Source organism: Panthera onca, chromosome D1 (assembly GCF_046562875.1).
Source record: "Panthera onca isolate mPanOnc1 chromosome D1, mPanOnc1 haplotype 2, whole genome shotgun sequence".
Taxonomy (NCBI): Eukaryota; Metazoa; Chordata; class Mammalia; order Carnivora; family Felidae; genus Panthera; species Panthera onca.
The window spans coordinates 88224737-88243778 of record NC_138348.1 but is presented as its reverse complement, the minus strand read 5'-3'; the positions used below and the strand labels follow the sequence as shown (position 1 = coordinate 88243778).

The following is a 19042-nucleotide window of genomic DNA, read 5'->3' as shown; positions in this document are numbered from 1 at the left end:
TCTCTGCCCCTCCCCCGTTCATGCTCTGTCTCTGTCTCAAAAATAAAAATAAACATTAAAAAAAATAAAAATAAAAAAAATAAAAGGCAGAATAGGATTAAAAATCCAAGCCCAACTATATGCTCTTTATAAGAAAGAAGGAAATAAAAGGACACAGGTATGTTAGAAGATATACCATGCAGACAATAAAGACAGATAGGCTGGAGTGATATTTTTAATATCAGATAGACTTCAAGACAAAAATATTACCAGAGATACAGAGGTGTGTAACAATAAGAAATGTGTGTGCACCTAATAACAATGCTTTAAAATACAAGCAGCAAACACTGACAGAATTAAGGAGAAAGACAACCCGTAAAAATACTTGGAAATTTTAATACCCCTCTCAATAACTGGTAGAATTGGGCCCCCTTCCAAAAAAAAGTCAGTGAAGACATAAAAAGATCTGACCAATACCACCAATCACCTTGACTTGATATTTATAGTGCAGAATACACATTCTTTTCAAGTGTAACACAGTATGCTTATCAAAACAGATATGCTGGGCCATAAGACAAATCTTAATAAATTTTAAAGTAATGAATGCACACAAAAGTGTTCTCTCTATATATACACACAATTAGAAATCAATGAGTTATCGAGAAAACCTCAAATATTTGGAAATAAAATGTTGAAATAATCCATAGGTTTATTGAAGGAATCAATGAGGGAAACAGAAAAGTATTTTTTATTGAGTAATAATTAAAATACATTATTAACATTTGTGGGATGCTGCTAAAGCAGTGCTTAAGGTAAAAATTATAGCTTTCAATATACATATTAGAAAAGAATGTCTAAAAAAAAACAATCAATGGCCTATGACCATACACCCTGCCACCTCCCATTAGGATGACTCTGATTAAATAAAAAATCACAAATCACACAGAAAACAACAAGTGTTGGTGAGGATGTGGAGGAAAAAAATCCTTGTGCACCACTGGTAGGAATGTAAGTGTAGCCACTGTGTAAAACAGTATTGGGGTGCATAAAAACTTAAAAATAGAATTATCATATGATCCAGCAATTCTACTTCTGGTATATACCCGAAAGAATTGAAAGCAGGGACATGAACATCTATTTGTATGCAAATATCCATAGGAGTATTATTCACAATGGCCAAAAGGTAGAGATACTCCAAGTGTCTGTCAACAGATGATGGATAAACAAGATGTGATATATACATACAACGGGATATCATTTAGTCTTAAAAATGAAGGGATTTTGATAGGCACTACAATATGAATAAGTCCTGAGGATATTATGCTAAATGAAATATGCCAGTCACAAAAGGACATTGTATGATGGCGATATGAGGTTTCCAGAGTAGTCAGAGTCACAGAAACAAAGTAGAAGGATGGCTGCCAGGGGCTTAGGGAGGGAGAAGAATGGAAAGTTATTATTTAATGGGTACAGAGTTACAGTTTTGCAAGATAAGAAGAGTTCTAGAGATGAATGGTGGTGATGGTTGCATAACAATGTGAATGTATTTTATGCTACTGAACTGTACACTTAAAAATAGTTAAGGAAATAAATATGTAAATGTATATTTCACTGCAATTAAAATAAATCAGGGCGCTTGAGTGGCTCAGTTGGTTGAGCATCTTGAATCTTGATTTCGGCTCAGGTCATGATCTCAGGGACCTGGGATGAAGCCCTGCATCCGGCTCTGTGCTGAGTATGGAGCCTGCTTAAGATTCCTGCGCCCCCCCCCCGCCCCGCTCTTTCCCCTACTCACACAGGTGCTCTCTAAATTAAAAATAAATAAAAAATTAAAATAAAATTTAAAAAATCAATGGCCTAGGCTTCTACCATTGAATAGGAAATAGAGCACAGAACAAATTAAAGCCAAAATGGTTCTTTAAAGAGAATCTAGCTACAATGCAAAATTGATAAACCTTCAGCTAGAATGATGAGGAAAAACAGAGGAGGAAAAAGCGGGTGGGAGACAGCAAAAAGAAAACCTGGAAAAGATATACAGAATGACCAGGATGGTAGAATATTCCAAAAACCAAGGGTGCAGAATATCTCAAGGAGTGGTTTTCAGTGTCAAATGCTGCTGATAGGTCAAATAAGATATAAACCAGTCTATTCAATATAATCACAAGGAAATACTGATGACCTTATAATAGCACATAGTAGAGAGTTAGACTGCAATTGATAAAGAATGTACAGAAATGAGGAAGTAAAAACTGTGAGTATAGACAATCCAATCTGAAGAAGTCTGCTTCTAAAGATAGAGCAAGGGAGTTCACTGGAGGGAAATAAGGGCTCAAAGGAGGATGCTGGTATTTTTATAGAATGGGAGAAACTAGAGAATGCTTTTCCCCCAGATTTATTATTTTTATTGTGGTAAAATATAGACAGATTGTTTTGATAGTTGTTGGAAAAGACTCAGAGAAAAAGGAAAAGTTGAAGATACAGGAAACAGTGATAACAGACAACACAAGGTCCCTGGACAGGGAGAAACCGGATTCAATGCCTGAGTGAAAAAATTAGCCTTAAACAGGAGACCCAGTGACAGGAAAAAAGAGTTCAAGGAAGGGTGCAGTTACAGTTTATAGGTGGGTGGTGACAAGTAGTGAGAGTTCTTGTCTGACAGCTTTGGCTTTTATGTTATTTCTCTTTGAAACTATAGGTAGAGGTAGAATGCTGAGAAGAGAGGAGATAAAGTACAATTTTGAGGAAAATGAAACATGAGAAATGTATGGAGATAAAAAACCCAGAAGGACGGCTAGGAGGTACTGAAAGACCCAAATAAAACTGGGAGACCACAAATCTGTGGTGGCAATAATCTATGGCTTTTGAGTTTTATCTCAATAAACTGTAAAAAAAAATAATCAATGACTTTGAATTATTCTTTAAAAAAGAACAATAATCACAAGTCAATATTAACACTTATATAGTACTCAATATGTACCAGGCATTGTTCTAAGTACTTTTTGCATATTAAAAAATTTAATTTTCACACAATCTTGGAATAGGTATCCCGTGGCATCTTCATTTTACCAACAAGGAAAACAAAGCACAAAGAAGTTAAGGGAACTGGCCCAAGATCACACAAGTAGTAAGTAAAAGAGTCAAGATTTGAACCCAGTCTGCTCTTAACACTATTCTGTACTGGCTCTCAAAGTAAACCTAGTTGAGCAAAGTAGAAAGAAATGAGGAAGACATAATACCAAGTTGGCCAAAAAAACAGAGGCAGTGACTCCTGTAATACAAACAATTCTCACAGAAGTATGGTTTGTATAGTTTTATACGGCACGCAAAAGGCACCAAATATAAAAGCAACTGTGCTCATACAGTAACAGAAAGTCACAAAAAAAGTGAGCAGTGTTGGCAGATCCAAAGCAGAAAGGAGAAAAACAGAGCCAAAAAAAAAAAAAGTAAAATTCAGGTAGTCAAAACGTAAAAAGGACAAAAAGATAAAGTGGAAGAAAGAAAACATACAACACACACACACCAGTAAATACCACCAGTAAAAGAAATACTAAATGGAAGCAAAGTAGGTATGTCTGAGTCCCTGAAAACTCATACATTTTATTTTTCTGTTTAGACCAAAGATTTCCCAATTTTATCAAAGAGCACAAATAAGATATTTAATAGAAACTAGTATCGAATCTGCTTGCTTTTCCTTGCTAATAGTAGGTGAGGATCAGACACTTAGCAAGTTAAGATCTAAACTAAGAGGAAATCAGTTAAATCTAAAGTTGCTTCAGAGGCCAGAGGGGTAGCAGTTCCACAAAATTCTGATTCCAGAGATTCAGTCTTGGTTATATGCTACCCCAACACGTCTGTAGTTGTGCTGAATACATCCAAAACAATCAAAGCCAAATGAATAGCCAATTCCCTCAGCACATAGAAATACATACATTTTAATAGCTGTAGGATAGCAATACAGAATACAGAAACTGTAAATTGAGTGGGTATAAACCAATTGTAAGTTTTTAAAGCTATACTAAAAATTATTAAAATAGGAGAACATTCAATGTGGAAACAAGGACAATGTTCTCCAAGAAGAGTGACACATTTTCATCCACCAGTTTTCACTATTCTAAGAAGGAAATATCAGTATGACATACCATGATGATACAAGTCAGTGATTTACTCCACAATGAGTTATGTAAACATGTGCTAAGTTCACCTTTGGCACTAATAATGTTAGTGAAGAAATTAATGTAAGTCAATGTACCTTCAAGCAGGAGTATAATACAAATCTAATGTATACAATCACTATTTTAGATCCTGTGACTAAGAATCTAGAGACTTCCAGCTCATTGCCTAAAATGGGGTGATGTATTTCCAACATAAAGAACAAAAAAACCAACGTGGCTTTCAGTTTAACAGGGGATAAATTTTGCCCAATCATTCTTAGGTATCTGGAGAATCATCTGTTGCGGTCATCAACGTGGGACATTTAAAGTAAAAACACCCCAGGGGTGCCTGGGGGGCTCAGTCAGTTAAGTGTCCAGTATCTGGTCATCAACGTGGGGCATTTAAAGTAAAAACACCCTAGGGGGGCCCGGGGGGGGGGGGTGGGGAGGGGAGGGGGCTCAGTCGGTTAAGTGTCCGACTTCAGCTTAGGTCATGATCTCACAGTTTGTGGGTTCCAGCCTGCATGGGGTTCTGTGTTGATAGCTGGGAGTCTGAAGCCTGCTTCAGATTCTGTGTCTCTCTCTCTCTGCCCCTCCCCTACTTGTGCTGTCTCTCAAAAATAAAGGTTAAAAAAATTTTTTTAAAGTAAAAACTCCCCATAAAGTTTATATGAAAAGTATGCTCAATAGCAGTCTACAAAATATCAGAAAACTACAAGGAGAAAAATATATACATACATTTGATATATGTAATATTTTTAAAGATATTAAAAAACTATAGCCGGAAGGAGCCTAATTAATTAGGGATCCCCTAACTAATGAAGAAAACCCCTTTAAAAGAGCCTTTGATGCTTGACCACTTTCAGTGACAAGTGTTTTATCCTTTATAGGCTAGGAAGACATACTAAAAATTTAAGAGAACCATTCTAGGCATAGAGGATATCGCTCGTTACTGGTTTTTATACAGCCATCAAAATTGTCTTATAATTACAATATACTGTTAATCACTCCCTCCAACATTTTATTATGAAAAATTTCAGACAAAGCAGAAATTTAAAGAATTTTACAAATGAATGCTTGCATAACCATACCTAGATTCTACCATTAACATTATAATACTTGATTTATCACATATCTATCCATCTGCCAATCCATCTTGCTTTCTGATGTTGTACTATGTAAAGTTTATTTATTTTTGAGACAGAGAGGGAGAGAGAATCCCAAGCAGGTTCTGCACTGTCAGCACAGACCCGATACGGCGCTCAATCCCACAAACCCAGAGACCATGAACTGAGCTGAAATCAAGAGTTGGACTGGACATTCAAACAACTGAGCCACCAAGGCATCTCCTAAACTATGCAGTTTCTGAAGCAAAGTCTGATAGTAATACTAAGGATGTATAATAAACCTGACAAGCACTTGGGGCTCTTGGCATGTAATCTTCGGTGTTGCTACAGGACAAACATCAACCATATAATTCCTTTAATTCATGGTGAATGAAAATATATTTTATTACCCGTTATATTTAGCTATGAGGTGTACCAAAGTAGTAAAATGCTAATGCTGATGACAGACTTGAGTTTGAAACCTGGATATCAGTTTCCTTACTTGCTAAATAAGATATTAGGCAATATCAAGAGTTAGTGTGAAATTTAAATGAGATGTTGTATGCAATGTTTAGTACAATGCTGGCTTTTTGAAAGGGCTCAACAAACGTTAGCAATTATCATCATTAGCATATTCGTCCATTCAGTCTACCCACAATAGGTTCTACTTGTTATGTGGTTATACATACCTATGCAATTATTTGTGGCATTTCCCTCCTACTTTGTGTTCTAATAATACTGGGAAATCTATTTTACTGAGATTAAAGAGAGAATGAGGGGGAATAGGTCCAAAGCACATGCATTCTCCATTTTCCCACTCCACTCCCTTAAGGAAATCTATATTCACTCTGTTACCAAAAGCAGTAGTGGTATACACGAGGAAAACACACTGGACACATCTTTTGCTTTTTAGCACCTGGGTGACAGGTGATTGATAAACTGCCTAATTGTGCTCTGCCCACTTTAGATAACCACTGCTCCCTCCTAATCCCTCATTTGAACACATAATTATAATTTCTATAAAATTTTGCCCAATCCAAATAAAATGTGCTGTTGTCACTGATCACATGTCCAAATGCCTTTTATATCTGCAGAAAGCATATGTATGTCAATTTTGTTGTGTGGCATGCAAGTGGATGAAAGACACAAAACTTCCACCACCTACATACCTCTTTAAAGACATGATTTTCAAGTAGAAGCTTGTAAAAACAAGCTTGAAATCTACTTTTCTGCTCACCTTGAAAGATTAGTCTTAATGTTTTCTCTTTGCCAGAGGAATCAGAATCTAATTGCAAAACTTAAAATTACTCCTATATCACTTCAAGCAAGTAACATACTCTGTCTACTGATAAACCTTCTGCAGTTAAGATATATATTAGATATTAAAAGGTATGGCAAAGATAAAGAATACTTCATCTTAAAAATTAATTTGGGTGAGACTTCTTTAGCCATACTTTCAAAAAAATTATTTTGTCTTTTGAACCATGTATTTTACATATTCAAAAATAAATACAACTCTAAAATAATAAATAAAACCAATGAACCATATCAAATTGGTAGCTAAACAAACAGAAAAATATTCCAAGGGACTTCTGAACACCCTAAGCATTCCCATTATACACCCTTCATAGAATATATTCTAAGGACAAAAATAAGTGCAAAGAACTCTTAAAATGTGGGGGAAGCTTAATGATAGTAGAATATTGTTACGGTTATTTTTAAATGACTACATGTATACACAGTAGGATAAAGTTAAGTATGTTAATTCTATTAGGCACCAAGATTTTCATTTGAGACAAATATAAAATCAAAGAAGTCAGCTATGTTAAATCTGAATTGGATATATCACTATGAACGTATGATTGAATAAGCAAAAAACATTTTTCAGTTCTCTCCTCTGAAAGGGCCTCGAAGCAATGATATTCCAGCAGCAATGAATATGCCAACATCCTGATCTTGGTATCTACATACTATTTCTCATCAAAAAGAACCAAGACTCCTTAAACAACCCATTCCAGATCCAGAGCAAAGAAAGTAACAAGGCAAGCGTAGGGTACCTTGTGCCAGAAAGCACCCCAAGAGTGCTTCAATGGCAAGCAGGAGTTAAAAAAAAAAAAAAAGACACAGGAGCCAGGGTGAAAGGGTTCCTACTGTCCAAATGTGGGGCAATTTGATCGAAAAGAAAAATGACTGTAATGGTTATTCAAAAAAATGCACGCATTAAAACCCAGGAGTCCATAGTGTGTCATGCAAAAAAGGAAGAAAAAAAATCTCATTCGCCATCACTGGGGTAATTATTTCCCTAACCCTTTACTCTGAATATTGATCACTGAAGGGAAGAAATTAAGCATTTGCTCCACATTTTTTAGGAAGAACTTTAGTTGCCCCTAGTTAATGATGAAAATCTTTCTTACAGAAAATCTCCAGTAAAAGTGATTTACTCAAAAGTCACCAAGGAGTGCTGAAATCACTAAGTAAAAGGTAGGATATTTGCTTGGTGTCAAAGTATTACCCCAAGGCTGCGTACAAATCACAGACAGGCAAACCACACCCTTATAACAGATTTGGTAGTCACCACTTTAGTGGTCATCTGGCATCACTAACAATGTAGCAGTCTGACATTATCTCCCTATTTATGAAGCAATATGAAGTACATAGTATTACCTATTAAAAATATTCTTGCCAAAGAAGTTTAACTTCAAGCTAATCAAGTTTTTCTTTAGACTTAACTTCCAGTAACAGAAAATTCAAGGGGATAGGGGAATAAATTAAAAGCCACTATGAGGAAATAGATAAAGTCTCGAATGTGGGAGCATTTATAAGACAACAGCTTTGGCCAACTAAGTGTCAGAAAAAAAAGGAGATGGGTACTAATCTTTTTAAAAGGGACTAAAGGCATAATCATCAAATGCAATGTATTCATCTTGACCAAATATTGAAAGGGAAAAAATTTCTCAAGGAGGCTTTAGAATAAAGGGGAAATTTGCATACGGATTATTTAGATAATGATTTGGGGGTTAAGTAGAAGCCTGTCCTTATTTTAAGGAAATACATGCTCAAATATTTGAAGGTCCTGATGTTTACAACTTACTTTCAAATGTTACACACAGAAAGACAGGGAGAAGACAGGAAACAATAAATGTTACTGACCCTAGGTTGTGGAGTATTCACTATTTTTTTCTCAACTTCATAAGGCAAATTTTTCGTAATAAAGTTAAAAGTGCACCTGTACTGAAAAGCAAGGTAGAAAATATTCCTACACTGGAATTATATCTGGGTACAAATTTCACTTGTAGTTGTGGGGCGTGAGGCAATTATCGTTAAATATGTCTCATCTATAAAATTCAAGGAATAGTATCTAAGTCATTAGGTTGTCCTGAGAATTAAATAAGACCACATATGTAAAATGCCTAGCAGTGTTGCACAAAATAAATCTGGTTTCCAGAATTAATGAATGTTAGCCTAAAATACGAGACTACAGGAAAGCATGATTTTCACATTGCGTGATAAGGAAACTACATTAGCTACAATTAAATGTTATTAACCACTGGCAGTCAATGTGAAGTAATGAGGGAAATGAAGATTTATATAATGTTTCTTTTTTTAATCCAATAATTCCAACTGAAAGCCTAGGCAAAAGGAAATCACAAAATTTTTACCTATCCAAACTATTTTCCATCTACCAAATTGTTTAGTTTATGGTATTAGCCTATATCCGAATAAAACTGTAAGAAAATAAGTGGAAGCGAATTTCTTCCTGACCTCAATAATCTACTTATGTGTTGAAAAACTTAAGTTTTTGTCTTCATTTCTGTAAGTTCCAATAAAGTATACAATTACTGGTCCTTATTTTAAATTCCGGTTAAGACTCATAGAACTCACAAGGATGCAATTTCCTTTGATCAGCTCTAATATACTTGTCATTTCACTTGCAGGTAACCTCTTTTCCTGGTTAGGCCAGCAGAAAATGACTAGATGAAGAGGGATCCTCAGGTAGGGAAGAAAAAGAGGTGCCCGCTGTTATTATTTTTTAAGAGTGCCATCCTTTTCTTTCCAGCACCAGAGAAAAAGCAGCAGGGGAGAGGGGGAAAACAGTGAGGTCTCAGGCTCGACCAGGTGAGAGGAGGTAACACCTCTGCCTTCTTTGGGTTAGGGTGTCGGGGCAAACGGGCATGCAAATGATGGGGAACACCCTGAAAGATCGGGGTGATTTCTCTTGGCGGGGGGGTGGGGGTGGGGGGTGGGCAAGGCTAGTCTCCTCCCTGAAGGATTAAATGCCACCGAGGGGACCCTGTGGGGTGTCTCCCGGAGCGGATGGGGTAACAAGACCAGGCTTTCCTTTCCGTCCAGCGCCCAGATGGGGGACGCGTGGTGTCAGCCCCTCGGCGGGGGCACCCCGAAGACACAGGCGGCGAGAAGTGGCTGGCCCAGACCCCCGCTGGGACCGGGCGGCCCTCTCGCCCTCCCCTCCCCATTACCTGCGGGCGGCGGTGCCGGGGCCCGGAGGCCTGGTGCTCCTCCTCCTCCTCCCCGCCAGGCTGAGGCGGCGAGGTGGCGGCGGCGGCGGCGACAGCCCGGGGGGAGGGGGCGGAGCGCGCGGCTCGCTGCCTCTCTCCTCCCCCGGGAGGCTGAGGGGACCCTATCTCGGGCCGCCGCGCCTAGGCCCGTGGACAGCCTGTGGCTGGGGCATGGCGGTACAACCAGCAGCGTGCCTGCGAGGTGGGAGAGTGCGAAGCGGCTGGAGGGAAGCACCCGCGACGCTCCGAGGGGCCTGAGGGGAGGAGCGAGGGGGCCCGGGGAGCCGCGCGCGGGCGGCCGTTGGGGGCGGTTGGCCGAGGGCTGGCGGCGGTTTGGGGAGCGCGGCGACGGCTCGCGTTTTTCTCGGCGGGGTGGGGAAGGGGAAGGGGAGTGAGGGGAGGGGAGGGGGAGGTTGGGAGGGAGCCGCCGCCGCGCGCGTGCGGGCCGGCGCCGCGGCCGTTGCCGCTCCGCTCACTCCAGCCTGTTTGGGGGCACTTTGTTTGTGTCCCACAATGCTCTGCGCGGGCGGCCGGGCTGGGGAAGGGGAGGGAAAGTGGGCGGGGCGGAACGAGCTCGGAGGCGGGGCGCCAGCGGGGTGGGGGTCGGGGAAAACGCGGTTAAAGCGCAAGCGCAGAAGAGGCCGCTCCCGGTCGTCGGGACTAGAGCTGTGGGTGCCTTGGTGTCCTTGCACACCCGGGGGTTTTGACACCGTCTGTGCGTGTTTATGTATACGTACACGTGCGGATTTACATTAATATGCGGCATAAGTACTGCCCAATTTGTCCTTCCTCTAGCCGTCCCCACTTAACGCTGAGAGAAGCATTTCTAGGCATGGTTCACGCTTCTTGCATTTTTTTCTTTGAACTGAAAACGAAAGAAACTCCTCGTTTCTCGAGTGGTTTCTGTAGCGGGGCTGAAACCGGAACGCCCAGCCTCTTTCTCTCGGTGAGGTGGGTGAGTCAGTAGTCCGCCCATTTTTCACCCTGGGAACGAAGGCCAGCGAAGAGGTAAGACCAAACAGGTGAGGGACGCGGTCCCTTACTTTGTAGACAACAAGCCCGCGGCCGGTCTGCCCGATCCCGAACCGCCTTTGCACCCACTGGCATTCTCTCAAGGTGCTCTAAGATTGTTCTAGCATCTCTCTGGGCAATCTGGCAGGAAGTGCGGTTCTGAAATGACTGGAGAAATCAACACTCAAATCTGTCTCATTCCCCCAAACACGGGGGCACCTAGAACTGTTCAAAAAATGTGCCAATTCCTTACACAACCTCGAGTCTCATTTTATTACGCCATCACTTCCTCGGGGCCTTCCCGCGGGGGGAGTGTGCGCTGCACCCCAAAGTGACCGATACTGCCTGAGGGATTTTAAAGTTCTTGGTCTACTGCAGAGTCCTGTAAAGTGTTAAAATACCCAAGACCCTAAGTGCTCGCTTCCGCAGGCCGGGCGGGACTTGAGACCCGGCGGTAGGAGGGGCGCGCACTGCAGGCGGAAGCGCGCCCCAGGTGCGTGGAGGCTGACTGGGTTGCCGGCCTAGAGGCCCAGAGCGCCTCGGGCTTTTTGCTCTGAGTAGTGTGTTTTCCCACGCCTCCAGCTTTGGAGCCGAAAGACTTCTCTCCAAAGGGCTTTTTGTGCAAGGTGAGTTGACGTCCTGCTTGATGTGGAGTGGATTTTTTCTCTGAAATACTTGGCGGCATCTAACATCAACCCCTTCTCTAATCCCTTTGAGAAAAAGCCAAGCATCTTGGCGCCCTAATTCTTTTTTTTAAATTTTTTTTTTCCTTTTTAACGTTTATTTATTTTTCAGACAGAGAGAGACACAGCATGAACGGGGGAGGGGCAGAGAGAGAGGGAAACACAGAATCGAAAGCAGGCTCCAGGCTCTGAGCCATCAGCCCAGAGCCCGACGCGGGGCTCGAACCCGCGGACCGCGAGATCGTGACCTGAGCCGAAGTCGGACGCTTAACCGACTGAGCCACCCAGGCGCCCCTTGGCGCCCTAATTCTAACCATTGTACTCTACTTGAGAAATAAAGGCAATGAAAATAACGTCTAATTTTATAGTCTTTTACAGTTACAACACATTCTCAAGTATGTAAAATGTTCAATCCCTCATGGCAATTATACTATATAGGTTTCACAGTTATGCCCACCATCATTTTTATTATTCCCATTTAACAGATGAGAGAAGTCAGAAGGATGCGAATTAGGCCCAGCAAGTTTTGTGCTGAGATTTGCAGAAGGAGAAGGCAGAGGCTTAACCTTAGGAGAGGGATGACAGCAACAGCAAGGATCTGGAAGGGGCAGGAGCTTGAGGCCCTGGTGGGGTTTGTGTTAGAGTGTGAGCAGAAGGTAAAAACTGGAGAAGAGTCAGGGGAATAAAGGAGTGAAACAAATCCCATCTATCTACCTAGGGTATTTGATAAGTCAGTCAGTAAAACTCATTAGGTAAACCTTGACTGTTTCTTAAGGGACCCAGGTGGCAGCTCCTTCAGAGGCTAGAGGAGTGGTGTTGACACACACAAAAATCTTTCCTGAGGTTATTCTCACCTCTCCTTTTCTCTTCCTTTTGTGCTTTTGAATTCTATATTTAAAAACTGATCATCTCTCACCCCACCTTCACCCCAGGTGTGGAGGATCAGTTAACCAACAAAAGGCTGTTGGGCCCTAAGGGCACAGTGCTAGATACTTGGAGAGGGTGTGAGAAAAAATACCGAGATTAACTTTGTAGGAGCCCTCTCTCTGTTTTGGCTTTGGGCAGGGTCAGTTTCTGTGGCTACTGCAGCCTCCCACCTTTTTCTTCCTGGGCGAGAAGAGACTTGCCTTTGGGTTGGTGGAATAAGTAGGCCTTTCTTTGACAGTAGGTTAAATAATGCTGCTGCAGGATTTTATGAAACCAGAATCCTGCTCACAGGTGAAACAAACAAATGAAAACCCCATGAGGAACTTTAATTATTAACCTGGTATAGATGATTCTGAGGAAATCAAGTTCCAGGGAGACAGCTTATTTCAGCCATGAGATGTTTTGGGGACCAAATTTTGGCACAAATGGCAGTTTCTTGCAGTAGACCCTTAGAACTGAATGGGTATTTAGTTTTTTAGTCCCCAATTTATTTTAGAGCTAGAATGCTTTCAACTCAACAGAAAGATCTCTAGTCTGACTTGGATAATCCCAGTGGAGGAGAGCTTATTACTGCACAAATCATCCTTGTTATCTTATTAGATCATCCCAACTGTATTAAAAATAACTTGCTCCCCACCCCAAACTTTGCACCTCTTGTATTTTCATTTCGTCATCCACTTAATTGAACTGATAGGAAAAAATCTGTTATAAGATGGCCAACAGGACTGATAGGGAAATTCCAGTCCCAGAGGGAAGGCTCTTCTGGGTTCTTCTTCCTGCCCCACTTGCCATGCGTGCGCCAAGTTGTCACTAATACAGAAGTAACAGACTATAAATTGTTCCTTCTGCTTATGCTCAGGACTCAGACCCCTGGAGAGTGATCTCCTCTGAGCCTCTGGTGTGAAATAAGCCTCCTGCCTTCCAAGATCTCCGAGTGCCACTTGGTTCCTTCACCAGGTGATCCAGACCAGGTTCCGTAACAGAACAAGTCATGTCGGCTACCACGACTACATCGTGATTCCAATCCATTAACAAGTCTTGAATTTGTCCATTCCTGTTGCCACCATCCTAATCTAAAATACCAGTAGTTTGGGGGCACCTGAGTGGCTCAGTTGGTTAAGCGTCCAACTTTGGCTCAGGTCATGATCTCGAGATTCTTGAGTTCAAGCCCCTGGGGCTATGTGCTGACAGCTCTGAGCCTGAAGCCTGCTTCAGATTCTGTGTCTTCCTCTCTCTGCCCCTCCCCCTCCTCTCTGCCCCTTTCCCTCTCATTTCTGTCTCTCAAAAATAAACAACAAAAAAATAAAATAAAAAATAAAATACCAATAGTTTGTGCCTGGAGAATTATAATATCACTTATTTGGTTTTTCAAATACCCTCTTTCTTCCCTTCATTCTCTACATGGTTGGCAGTATAAGAATGCATAAGGATCATATTGCACAACAATTGGCTTCCTAGTGTTCTTAGGATAAAGTCCCCAAAACTTTAGGGTTTATGACACTGTACAATCTGGGCTATGTCAATATCTTCAGCTTCATCTGTTATTATACTCTGTCAAGGAACATGCCAGTCAGAGAATTTTTCCCCCACATCTTCAAAAATGCCACACTCTTTCTGCCAATGCACACATTATTCCCTCTGTGTAGAAATACTTTCATTCCTTAGCTAATTCCTCTCAATATTCGTATTTCATTTATATATGAACTTTATTGAGGTGTAATTCACATGCCGTGGAGTTTACCCACTTAAAGTGTATAATTCAGTGGATTTTAGTGTATTCACAGAATTGTGCAGCCATCACCACAATCAATTTTTGAACATTCTCCTTACCCCAAGAAGAAACTCGTATACTCATTAGCAGTAATTACCACTGGAATTCTAATGACTCGTCATTCAACACTGTAATCCCAGAGCCTAGCACAGTGTCTAGCACATAATAGGTATTTGATAAACGTTTAATGGATGAACAAGTTGATGATGAAATACATGAATGTGGAAGCCAATTTTATCACCTGGTAGAATGGCAGCTTCCCAAGACCTACAATGTCAGGGAAAAAGCTTGTGTTTCAATAAATGTACCCATTCCTCCCTAAGATGCCAGAATACCCAAGATTAGATTTCATCCTTTTTATTTTTTGAAGATTCTTCTGGTCTTTAAGATACAACTATTTGAACACAACTCATCTTCAGAAAGGGAATTTATGGTTCAATTTTAATTTTTTCAAGGAAGTGGGCAGTGATTTAATCTTAATGCTTATGTCTGTTCTTAGTCCCACCTCCCCACCGGACACAATACTATTTTTCTCTTTCACATGATTCTCAACCAAACTTCTCAAAAGAATTATCTATACTCACTGTTCTTCATTTTTGAACTTTCTTCATTACTTCTCAACCCCTCTAATTTTATTTTCCCTTCACTCCACTAAAATCTTCTTAAAATCACCAGTTATTTTGATGTTGCTAATCCAAAGGTCACTTTTCACTGTTATTTTACTGGACTTTGGAGCAGCATTTGGTCTTGTTGACCATTCTTTGCAACTTGAACACTCTCTTCCTTGTCTTTACTGATATTCCCAGTGTGTATCCAAGGTTGAGAACCAGTGTTCATACTATATTCCTTGGCCAGTGATTCTTAAAATGAGGTACTCACGGGGCGCCTGGGTGGCGCAGTCGGTTAAGCGTCCGACTTCAGCCAGGTCACGATCTCGCGGTCCGTGAGTTCGAGCCCCGCGTCAGGCTCTGGGCTGATGGCTCGGAGCCTGGAGCCTGTTTCCGATTCTGTGTCTCCCTCTCTCTCTGTCCCTCCCCCGTTCATGCTCTGTCTCTCTCTGTCCCAAAAATAAAAAAAAATAAAAATAAAATTAAAAAAAAAAAAAACGTTGGAAAAAAGAAAAAAAAAAATGAGGTACTCAGGCCTACATACAGCATCAGTGTCATCTGTCAAATTGTTAGAAATGTAAATTCTTTTTTTATTCTTATTTTTTAAAAATACAATTTATTGTCAAATTGGCTTATATACAACACCCAGTGCTCATCCCACCAAGTGCCCTCCTCAATGCCCATCACCCCTTTGCCCTCTCCACCCTCAATTTGCTTTCTGTATTTAGAGTCTCTTGTGGTTTGCCTCCCTCCCTCTCTGTAACTATTTTTTTCACCTTCCCTTCCCCCCTGGTCTTCTGTTAAGTGTCTCAAGATCCACATATGAGTGAAAACATATATTTGTCCTTCTCTGAATGACTTATTTCACTCAGCATAATACCTTCCAGTTCCATCCATGTTGCTGCAAATGGCATGATTCATTCTTTCTCATTGAGAAATGTAAATTCTTAAATCATCCCTAGGCCTATGAATCAGAAGCTCTGGGGTTAGGGCCCAGTGATCTGTGTTTGTATGAACTCTCCCAAGTATTTCGGATCAATGCTCAAGTCTGGAAACCAATGCCCAGGCAACTATTGATTCTTAAATGTATACCACTAGCCCAGTTCTGCCTACCCAGTTCCCTGTCTGCCTATCTAACTGCCTATTAGTTCTACTTTGCTTGGTTGTCTCAGAGACACCTCAGACTCAACATGTCCAAAATAGAGTAATGGCCTTCTGTAAACATAGTTCTCGCCCATTGTTTTCTAAGTCACTGAAGGGTACCACTTCAGATCTAGAAATAAAACTCAGAAACCCAGAATCATCCCTGACACCTCCATCATACACATCCTTGCAGGATATCCAATTTATTATTCACTTATGTCAATTATGCTTTCCAAGTTAAAGAAAAATAACTTTTTTGCAGTGAAGAATTTTACACGTATAAAATATAAAAGAGTTAAAAAAAACATAAAAAATATATAAGTGTGTACCTATCACCCAAGCCCCCAAATCCAACCAGTGGCCAATGTTGCTTCCTCCATACCCCCAGCTATTTTCCCCTTCCCATATTATTTTGAAGCAAATTGCAGATATCGTATGATTTTCTATGTAAATATTTGAGTCTATATCTCTACAAAAGATAGAAAAAATGCCACAATGCCATTATAATTTAAAAATAGCAATTATTTTATAATATAAATTATTTACATTTCCAATAGACTCATAAATATTACTATATATGTATAATTTGTTTCAGAGAGGAACTGGCTGATTTTGGTTGGTGTATCTTTTTTTAATTTTTTAAAATGTTTTTCTTTTAATTTTTTTTTGCTAATTTTTTTTTATGTTTATTTATTTTTGAGAGAGAGACAGAGTGTGATCAGGGGAGGGGCAGAGAGAAAGAGGGAGACAGAATCCAAAGCAAGCTCCAGGTTCTGAGCTGTCAGCACAAAGCCCGATGCAGGGCTCCAACTCACAAACCATTAGATCACGACCTGAGCTGAAGTTGGACACTTAACCGACTGAGCCACCCAGGCTCCCCAATTTATTTTAATTTTTTGAAAGAAAGAGACAGTATGAATAGGGAAGGGGCAGAGAGAGAGGGAGACACAGAATCTGAAGCAGGCTCCAGGCTTCTAGCTGTCAGCACAGAGCCCCAGGGTCTTACACTCAAGAATCTCGAGATCATGACCTGAGCCAAAATTGGACTTTTTTTAAAAAAATTTTTTATGTTTATTTTTGAGAGAGAGAGAGAGAGAGAGCAGGGGAGGGGAAGAGAGAGAGGGAGACACAGAATCCAAAGCAGGCTCTAGAGTCCAAGTAGTCAGCATAGAGCTGGACACGGGGCTCGAACTCATGGGTTGTGAGATCAGGACCTAGCTGAAGACGGACCTTAACCAACCGAGCCACCCAGGCGCCCCTGGAAGTTGGACTCTTAACCAAACGAGCCACCCAGGCACCCCTGTTGCTATATCTTTTAAATCTTCTGTATTTAACAGATTTTTTTTTTTTTTAACGTTTATTATTGACAGAGAGAGAGAGAGAGTGCAAGCAGGGGAGGAGCAGAGAGAAAGGAGACACAGAATCCGAAGCAAGTTCCAGGCTCTGAGCTGTCAGCACAGAGCCTGATATGGGGCTCAAACTCACGAACCCTGAGATCATGACCTGAACTGAAGTCAGATGCTTAACCGACTGCACCACCAAGGTGCCCCAATTCTCTATTTTTTAAAAAATAATCTTTTATATTTTTGTCTCTGTTTTCCTAGTAATATTTTATTTTTATTTAAGGAAGTAAGTTGTTTGTCCTGTAGTTTTGGCCACAATCTGAATTTTGTCAGTTGCATCCCCATGGTATACTTACCATGTTCCTTTGTCCTCTGTATTTTTTATAAATTGGTAGTAAGATCTAGATGTTTTATTAGATTCAGGTTTAATTTTTTAACAAGGTGTTTTCATAGGTGGTGGTGTGTTTTTCCATTAGAAGACATACAGTGTGTGCTTTTCTTTCTTCTAATGTAATCTCCTTTGTAACTGCTGTTGAGTAATGCCTGGAGAAATTCATTCATTAGGAGTTTTAAATGGGGATATAATTCTATCATTCTTCACATATTAGCTGCAATGTTTCTACAGAGGGAAGTTACCCCTCTTCAATTATCAGATTACTTAGTGGTTTAATTTATATAAGACAGCAGGATAGATACTTGCTTCTTTCCCTTTTTACTAAATATCTCTTAACCCCGTCTACTCTCATTTTCAACTACTACCATCCTGATAAAAAATTCTTAACCTAACTTCCAAGATCTTGAATCTTTGTTATCCTCCTCCTCTTACAAGGTCCTGAATGATCTTCTCCCTGACTATAAAAACCTCATTTTATACCTCTTTCCTTTTTTTTTTTTAATTTTTTTAACGTTTTTAAATTTATTATTAAGAGACAGAGAGACACAGAGCATGAGCAGGGAAGGGGTAGAGAGAGGGGAGACACAGAATCTGAAGTAGGCTCCAGGCTCTGAGCTGTAAGCACATAGCCTGACGCGGGGCTGGAACTCACAAACTATGGGATCATGACCTGTGCCGAAGTAGGTCACCTAACCAACTGAGCCACCCAGGCACCTCATTTTATACCTCTTTCTAGCTCCTTTTCTTACTATATCTGAGCCACACTGACCATTTTTTAAATTTCCTAAATCTTCAAGGTCTTTCCCATTTCAGGGCCTTTGTGCATGACTCCTCTGTCTGGAAAACTTTCTCCAACTTCCTCTTTCCATACTAACTCTTAAATTGCTTTCATAAGGAAGTTTAGACTGGTATTCCAATTATAACCTCTCATATCACCTTCTACTTATCCTTCATAGCACTTCTCGTAGTTGTATTTATGTGACTATTTCTTTAATATTTGCCCCTGCCACTGAACTATTAAGTTCCATGAAGGTAGGGACCATGTCTCTTTGGGCACAATATTTTTTTCCTAAGCTTAACGTAATGCTTGGAATATAGTATGTGCACAAATAATAAATGCTGAATTGAACAACATTGAATTGAAGTCAGATTTGGGAAAAATAAAATACTTTGTCTCTATTTTTAAAGAGCAAATATAAGCAACGTTTTTTTGAGTGCAAAGTACCATTCTAAGTTCTTCTAATATTCACTACAACCATATGAAGTAGATATTATAATTATCTCTACTTCACCAGTTAAGGAAGCTAAAGAGAGATTTAAGCCATTTGCCCAAGCTCACGTAGATAGTAAATGTCAGAGTCAGGATTCAAATCTAAACAATCTAGCTCTAGAACCCAAGGCATCAGGTT

At 40.4% G+C, this 19042-nt stretch overlaps 1 protein-coding gene and 1 long non-coding RNA gene across 5 annotated transcripts in view; one reads left to right on the top strand and one right to left on the bottom strand.

Moving 5' to 3' along the window:
* ZBTB44 (zinc finger and BTB domain containing 44) overlaps window positions 1–10259 on the bottom strand; it is a 71390-nt gene extending 61131 nt beyond the window's left edge. For both annotated transcript variants that reach the window (XM_060605244.3, XM_060605245.3), the window contains exon 1: window positions 9715–10259. The gene's annotated coding sequence lies outside the window, so the exon portion shown is untranslated. The remainder of the gene's footprint in view (window positions 1–9714) is intronic.
* Window positions 10260–10366: 107 nt separating this feature from the next.
* The window catches only part of LOC132661093 (uncharacterized), a 73699-nt gene continuing 65023 nt past the window's right edge, over window positions 10367–19042 (top strand). For all 3 annotated transcript variants that reach the window (XR_013550062.1, XR_013550059.1, XR_013550060.1), the window contains exon 1: window positions 10367–10761. This is a non-coding gene — a long non-coding RNA (uncharacterized LOC132661093). The remainder of the gene's footprint in view (window positions 10762–19042) is intronic.